Source organism: Centruroides vittatus, unplaced genomic scaffold (genome assembly GCF_030686945.1).
Source record: "Centruroides vittatus isolate TY-2023 unplaced genomic scaffold, ASM3068694v2 contig_726, whole genome shotgun sequence".
Classification (NCBI taxonomy): domain Eukaryota; kingdom Metazoa; phylum Arthropoda; class Arachnida; order Scorpiones; family Buthidae; genus Centruroides; species Centruroides vittatus.
The window spans coordinates 1,041,794-1,050,138 of NW_027122463.1; positions in this window are offsets into that span (position 1 = coordinate 1,041,794).

An 8,345-nucleotide genomic window follows, 5' to 3' on the forward strand; every position below is an offset into this window, starting at 1 on the left:
AATTTTGTCAAATAAACGATAATTCATAACAGTGTATGTCGTTTAGTACCAACTACTGTTTTAATATCGAGGGATAAAATGGATTATTTTAATTTAATTAAATGATCCTTGTTAGTTAACATATACAGAGTTTCAAAGATATTATACGTATAATATTTTTAAAAATCAGTATATGTTAACTAACAAGCAGAGACTATTATTAACTAACAAATGTTTGTCGCCATCTTCGATCCTACTTGTATATTTTCTGCTATGACAGAAGCTATCTGTATCACGTGACAAGGGCTGATCCGATTTTACAGATCGATCCATACAAAACGAAAAGTATATGCACCCTAGGTTCTGTAAGCCAGATTATAGGCAATGGCGCATGCGCTTTACAGAGCACCAATTTCATTCGGTTTAGCTGGTGGAAGTTACACACGTATAACGCTTCCAACAGTTTTATCTTTTAGCCACTGGTAGGGAGCTATCTGACTAAGTGAATTGTTATAAGATTTAAAAAGTAAAGAGTATTCAATGTTATTTTTATGTACGTTTTTTTGCAAAGTTATATTTAATTACAGTATAATTAAAAGAAAATTATAATTATATTGACAGATTTTCAGAAATAAAATCTTTAGAATTTTTATCACTTTTAGATGTTTTTCATAATATTAAAATTATTAACAATTTTTCCGAGCGTGTTTTAATTCTTTAAATGAAGTCAATTTTATGGGAAATTTTTTGATTTATCTAAATTACGTAGCGAATCGCGATATTTATATTCGTATCCGGACTATATTGACAAGTAAGTAACTCTTAGACATAAAACACATTATAATTAATGTCGATCCGAACAAAGACGTACTAAAAGAATTATATAATTTAATATCAATAATATTTACGGTACCATCTACCAGTGGGTCTGTTGAGCGCATTTTTTCGATCACGGAGAGAATTCATACATTGGCCGGGAACACTGGGTCGGAGGAAAAATTGTCGTCGCTAGCGTTGCTTTCGATAGAAAAAGAGCTTCTAAATACGTCGATGGAGTCGCGACCAGCGACTTTTATGATAAAGTAATTAACGAATTTGCGGAAAAAATCGCCCAATAGAATTAGTTTATAAAAAATTTTTAAAAAAACAAGTTTTTCGATCATTGTTTGTATCGTATCAATTTGTATTATGTATGTATTATTTGTATTTTACAACTAAAATACATAAATTGTTTATTTTTGTCATTTCCAGTATTTGTTTAAAACTCTTATGGAAATGTCATGTACCGGACAGGTCTGACCCGTTACGAAAGAGGCGAGAAAACGGTTAATTTAGAGAAAAATTTATTAGTTTAAAAAGACATACGTAAAAGACGTTTGTAGTCGGACACCCATTGTTTATATCAAACTGCCAGGCAGAAACCATAAATCGCGGAAAGAAGTCGTCCTATGATCGGTGGAAAATCGAATTCATCTTCGATTTTGACTTTTCTCGCGCTCCAGGTAAGAGTCTCGTTACGCTTAGTAACCAGGGACCAATCTCTCGGGAAGCGTGATTGAGGGACAGTGACCAATCAAATGGACGAAAGAAAGAACGGAGATTGATATAATCTTCGACAATCCCTCCACGCACGTACGAATGGACCCTAAATCATTACTGATGCGCAATTAACTGATTGCCCCTGAAAGTCGGCTTCTTACAGAAACACAGCTTCCATCATCAAACGTCACGGCACGCCACTGCCGTGTTATATACACAAGAAGCCGACAAAGTAAGTTGGAAGATTGGTTCAAGTTGTCTACAAACCAATAAAAATGAAAAGTTAAACCAATTAATAGAAGGGTTTCTAATCTTTTTTGTGTATTGTCCCTATTTAAAAAAGTATTTTTTGTCCACTCATTCAATATTAAGTACTATATATATTATAACTTCTTATATAATTTTTAAAAAAACATTTATTTAAGAGCAAGAAGAAAAATGTGTAAAATTGTAAATATTTGCAAAGTCTTAGCTATCCTCGCAAACTTTCATTGACCCCTGAAGGGTCAATACCGACCCATCAAGAAAGCCGGAGTTAATATAATAGAATGTATTTAACAAAATATTTCAGTTCTAGAATTAATAAATCACAGGAGGGACAATCGTAAATTACTTCTCAGCAGTTTATAATAAATTTAAATTTGATTTTGTACTCGACTATTTCAACCAAACACCAAAACACTTAGGGTTTTCAACGTCAATCGGCATAAGAAAGCTGCGCAGCAGCGCCGAATGGATAAAATGGATACAAGCAGCTCTTCGCCTGCCGTTCGTCATTAGCAGACGAACGACAACCCAGAACTCACCACGTGGAGGTGGCTGCTTCAGAGTTCCACCAAGAGTTGGAAAGAATCCAACTCCACAAGTGACCAACATCACTTGTCGAGCCGAGTTCTTCCTAACTCGCACGATGAAAATATTCATAATTACCTCTGGATTCAGCTATTCGAAACTCACCATATTATTACTATCTGAACTAAGAAATGCAATATTACAAAAACTAGTAATGAAAAAAGACGAAAATGTATAAATACACAAGTTCGTAATAAAATGCACGTTAGGGTCACAAAATTTAGTTCAATCTCATACCGAACCTCATTAACCAAAAACAATAAAAAAAAAAAAAATACTCGCCCTGCGCGCGATTTAATAAAACGGGACACAGAAAGCCCTCTCCATCTCCGGTCGGCCTCTTAACTCGAGCGGGCCTTAAAGAAACGAAACACAGAAAGCCTCACCGTCTTTTGCCTTCGACCCGTTCTTGTATCTTCGTTCTTCGCCCTAGGAAGGCCTCTTCGCCCTACGCGGGCCTGTTCGCCCTACGCGGGCCTGTTCGCCTTACGCGGGCTTTATTAGAACGGTGTCGACGGCGGCCTTCGACCCGTTCTTGTATCTTCTTTCTTCGCCCTAGGAAGGCCTCTTCGCCCTACGCGGGCCTGTTCGCCCTACGCGGGCCTGTTCGCCCTACGCGGGCCTGTTCGCCTTACGGGACTTTATTAGAACGGTGTCGACGGCCACCTTCGACTTCCGTTCTTGTATCTTCTTTCTTCGCCCTAGGAAGGCCTCTTCGCCCTACGCGGGCCTGTTCGCCCTACGCGGGCCTGTTCGCCCTACGCGGGCCTGTTCGCCTTACGCGGGCTTTATTAGAACGGTGTCGACGGCGGCCTTCGACCCGTTCTTGTATCTTCTTTCTTCGCCCTATGAAGGCCTCTTCGCCCTACGCGGGCCTGTTCGCCCTACGCGGGCCTGTTCGCCCTACGCGGGCCTGTTCGCCTTACGGGACTTTATTAGAACGGTGTCGACGGCCGCCTTCGACTTCCGTTCTTGTATCTTCTTTCTTCGCCCTAGGAAGGCCTCTTCGCCCTACGCGGGCCTGTTCGCCCTACGCGGGCCTGTTCGCCCTACGCGGGCCTGTTCGCCTTCCGCGGGCCTGTTCGCCTTCTAGAACGGGATGCTGTCTTCGTCTTCATCCGAGCGAGCCTTAATAATGCAGAACACAAAGAGTTAGTTTGAGTAAAGAGTAAAGAGTAACTCGAATAAAAAGGCCGACGGGAAATTTCATCTTTGTACTCGAGCAACCCTAAGAGAAAGGCGACATAGAGAGTCCTTTCTGCCTCCCGTACATTACTTAATAACAATTTGTTCTCAAATCTCAATGAAACGCGGAACTTTCGAACAAATTTACCCTTAACAATAGCCACCTACAATAGAAAAAGTCAACTATGCATTCGAACAATTCGTTACGTATTGTTAGAATGTATTGTTTGGAACGCGTGAGGTATTATGATCCCGTCATATTTTTACGTCACGCGTTACGTAAAAACATTAATCGGTTTGAAATATTTCACAAAGGATTATTTTATTATAATAATGTTCATTAGAAACAGGATTACTTTATGATTTTTAAGTTAAAATAATGCTTTCTGTTTTCTAATAAATAAAATTATAGAAATGTCGAATCATTCATTTATTCTAAAGTAGTGTTATCTGTATTTTTGAAAATCCAAAGTGGAATTTGTAACGATTGTGGCCCTTTGCACGCCAAGTAATGCTATCAGCATGTCTTACAGTCAGAGCCGGCCCCACCGTAAAACGAACAGAGCAGTCGCTCCAGGCGCTAAATCCTATATGGCGCCTCAGTGGTAAAGAAAATGATAAAAAAAATTTTGTTTTCACTTTTCGATATTTAGATTGCGAGCGTGTGGCCAGTATGTGAATGGCCTTATCTGTTGAGATGCGTGCGGGAAAAGTGCATGGGCGAAGTTCCACCCCCGCCTCAGTTACATCACCAGTGTTGCCGCCACGAGCGCTGCCGTTTTAGTTGGCTAGTCCATTTCGAAGCGCCAGCACTGCCGAGCGTGTTCCCGCGCTTTCTACGTGAATTTCACTTGTCAGCTGACGTGTGAATAAGTATTTTTTTATTCGTTAAGATATACGTGTCCATCCCATAAAACTTATAGACAGCGACAAAAATCAAATGTTTGGAGGGCCGACGCGGCTCTATTGCCCGTTGGCGGGTCAGAAATGGGTTACACAAACGTGACATCTTCCCAAATTCGTTTGCGACGTGTTCATTTTATAAACCTAGAGTACCTAGATATGAGAGTAGCGACACACGGCTCATCGCCGCTGTGTTCTGTCGACTGTCATCACGTGTTCTATGTGTTTATATTAAGAAATGACGATTATTTTAGTTCAATAAAGCACTTTTAGGAATAAAATGCTTTATTAAACTAAAAAAAAGTTGTCATTTCTTAATGTAAACCCTTAGACCACGTGATGACAGTCGACAGAACATGGCGGCGATGACTCGTGTGTCGCTACTCTGAGATATAGGGGTGCATATACTTTTGGAATCAAACTGATCCAAGATCACTTCGATCGTTCAAATTGTGTATACAAAGGAACTACTGCGATCCGATCAATCTCTATTTGCGTATACAAACGCCATCTAGGATCAACTGGATCGCGATCAAACTAATCCGAGCGGAGGGTAGGATCGTTTGGATCGGATAAGAGATTAAAGATGGCGGCTTCCATGGTTGAAGTTAAGCTTACAGTAAATAACGAAGAAACACGTTGAATTGTTGACAAGGAAACTTATTTAAAACTTATAAATGACAAGTAAAAACATCACTATTAAAATGTCCGATAAACTGAGATTAAAAAATAAGTATTTAGAAACAATTTTGCTAGATTGTACAGCAAGAATGTATGGCGTGCACTTTCACCTTTTCTGCAAGTTTTATTTTTAATTTTGTAAAATTTTTATTTAAATTTTATTTTGTGGAAAACAATTTTATTCACAGAGTAATACGATTTAAAAATTCGTATGAATGAGCACAAACAATTTTGTCAAATAAACGATAATTCATAACAGTGTATGTCGTTTAGTACCAACTACTGTTTTAATATCGAGGGATAAAATGGATTATTTTAATTTAATTAAATGATCCTTGTTAGTTAACATATACAGAGTTTCAAAGATATTATACGTATAATATTTTTAAAAATCAGTATATGTTAACTAACAAGCAGAGACTATTATTAACTAACAAATGTTTGTCGCCATCTTCGATCCTACTTGTATATTTTCTGCTATGACAGAAGCTATCTGTATCACGTGACAAGGGCTGATCCGATTTTACAGATCGATCCATACAAAACGAAAAGTATATGCACCCCTAGTCTAACATAAACAACTAACAGTTGATGCTTAATATCTGAGATCTGTTTTTCCGCAGTTTTCCGACCGTACTTCAGCAGATTTTCAGAAGTTCAACAGCTGCATCCAAGCCGTGTTAACTGACTGTTGAGCTACTGTGACCGAACCTTTGATAAGTAGTGGAATCCGACATATTCAAGACCAGGGACGATAGTAGGTAATATGATGTACCCGGCAAGAGTGGATTTTAGCGCTTCACGTCAGGTTCAGTTCACTCACAAATAAAACTTCCGGAAAAAGTTTTGGATAGGAACAATTCAACTAGAGATACAGGTCAAACATTTTATTGATATTCAGCACTTTTACAAAAAATTTCCTTCAATTTCAGATTTAAGATAATTGCACTTGCTTTCATCTAAGCGAAAGTTAATTTTAGTACACATCTCAAATTTCTTTTTTTTTTTTTTTTGTAATTTCCGTATTTCACGGTTTATTTTTTTGTTTATTATTATTATTATATGTTGTTTTATTTTTCCGTTTTGCGTTTTACTTTCGGTACTCCTACGTCTTCGGCGCTCTACTTACCGTGTTTAAAAGCCAACCCTGACTTCACATTACATACATGCAATAAGTAATGTTATAGCAGATAATGCGACGATAGTACGATAATAATTATATGACAATGGCTGCATAGCTGAGGCGGTAAAAGTATTATATTACCGCACTGTAATCTGGCTTCGATTTTGGTCAAATTCTTAGAAATTTTTGTTTCATTTTTAAAGTATATTTTTCCTTTGCATATGTATCAAAGGAGCCACTCCTGACGGCTGGATAGCAGCCTACCGCTCTGGGGAACCTGGGATAAAATCCGGAAGGGTAGAAAAATCCCCAGGAAATATTCGCGTGGTATTCCATCCGGATATGTCGGGTCCCGTCCCTCACCACCGACCGCCTTATTATGGGCCTGACCGAACCCATAATAGTCTTGCTAGAAAGATATCCTCTTAGTGCCCACAGGCCGGAAAGAGTTAAAAAAAAAAAAAAAAAAAAAAAAAAAAAAAAGGGAGATCATTCCTAAAGAAGGCAGAATCGGCAACGATTACAAGAATACCGAGAACCGGATCTTGTTGTTGTAAATATGCCACATTTTTTGACTAATATATCGGGCTTCGTACCTCATCGCTTGGTCACTCCATAGTGAGTCTAGTTGAACTCCTGATGAACATAAAAAAAAAAATGCCTACAATGCTAATCTAAATATATAAAATTACTTGTCCTGACTGATTGATTGATTCATCATCGCCCAGGGCCAGGGCCGGATTAAGCCTCTAGCGGGCCCTAGACAAAATTTAAATTGGGGCCCCATTTAAATAAGTTGTTTCTAAACAAATCTTATATACTGTAATGTGACATTAGCGTAGCTAGCATGGGTGACACCCGGTGCGGATATCGTGGTGTCACCCTTTTTAACTCTTTTATAAAATACTATTCAATTGTAATATCTTCGCACTCGAGCAACTTGAACGCTATACCGAATATGCGATGTCGCGACGTATAAGTTCAGATTTAGAAACTAAATCATAACCATATATCAGGAATATTTCTAGATGGTGCGTACATTACTTCTGACGCACGGGTTGCTGTTGATTTATTTTTTTTTTTAGTCGGGCGGAGCTTAGTAGGAATTCTTAAATACAGCCTTTTGTGTCCTATCGAGTTTCTTAAATAATTTTAACTCGTTTTGAAACAGAAATCTTCTGCACTGAAGCCGGGCCCCTCCGAATTACGGGCCCTAGACATTTGTCTACTTTGCCTACTCGATAATACGGCCCTGCCCAGGGCAAACCGCTGAACCTAAAGAGAACATAACGCCTGAAATTTAGTACACAGGGTAGGTCATGAAAACGCACACTGAGAAGATATTTTTCGAAATTCCTCCGCAGGGGGAAAGCATTAACCTGAAGAACGGCTTCTACTCAGTGCAGTAACTAGGGCGGTGCGCAGGCACAGGGCGTAAACCCTGAAGGGGCGTAGAAATGACCTGGACCAAGTTTTATATCATAGTTTTGGGGCGTAGTTACAGAAGCTCGCACCGGGCGCATAAAAGACTAGTTACGACGCTACTTCTACTGTACCATTTTAGATGCGATTTTTTTTTTAACTGCGTTTAGTCTTCATTAGCACTTAGATTGATAACATTTCAGACATTGTTATAAATATTTTTTATATATTTCGATTTTTTAACCAAATGTTCGAACCGTTTTAAATTCGAATTTGTTATTGCATATTGGTTCGATTATAGAACGTACCAGAAAATTGATCAAAATTGAAAACAGTTCCGTTTGATTTTCGGCAATTCCCATCGTTCTCAGTGGTAGGTGTTATATAACAATTACTATGGTTGTTGAAATACTGAATATAAATGGTGTTTGCTGGCAAGATCCGCTCGGCCGAAGTCACGGGTAACAGTTAGTTAATGATATAAACAGTTTTATGAAGAAATATTTTCTCTAGCAACAACATTTTTCCATTTTTAAATGGAAATGAAAATGAAAAATAAAATTTATATTCAATACTTAATAATAAAATAAGCTTAATAAGCATTTTTTTTACTTATTTTTAATTTCAACAGTAATTAGAAAGTATAAAATTAATATATATT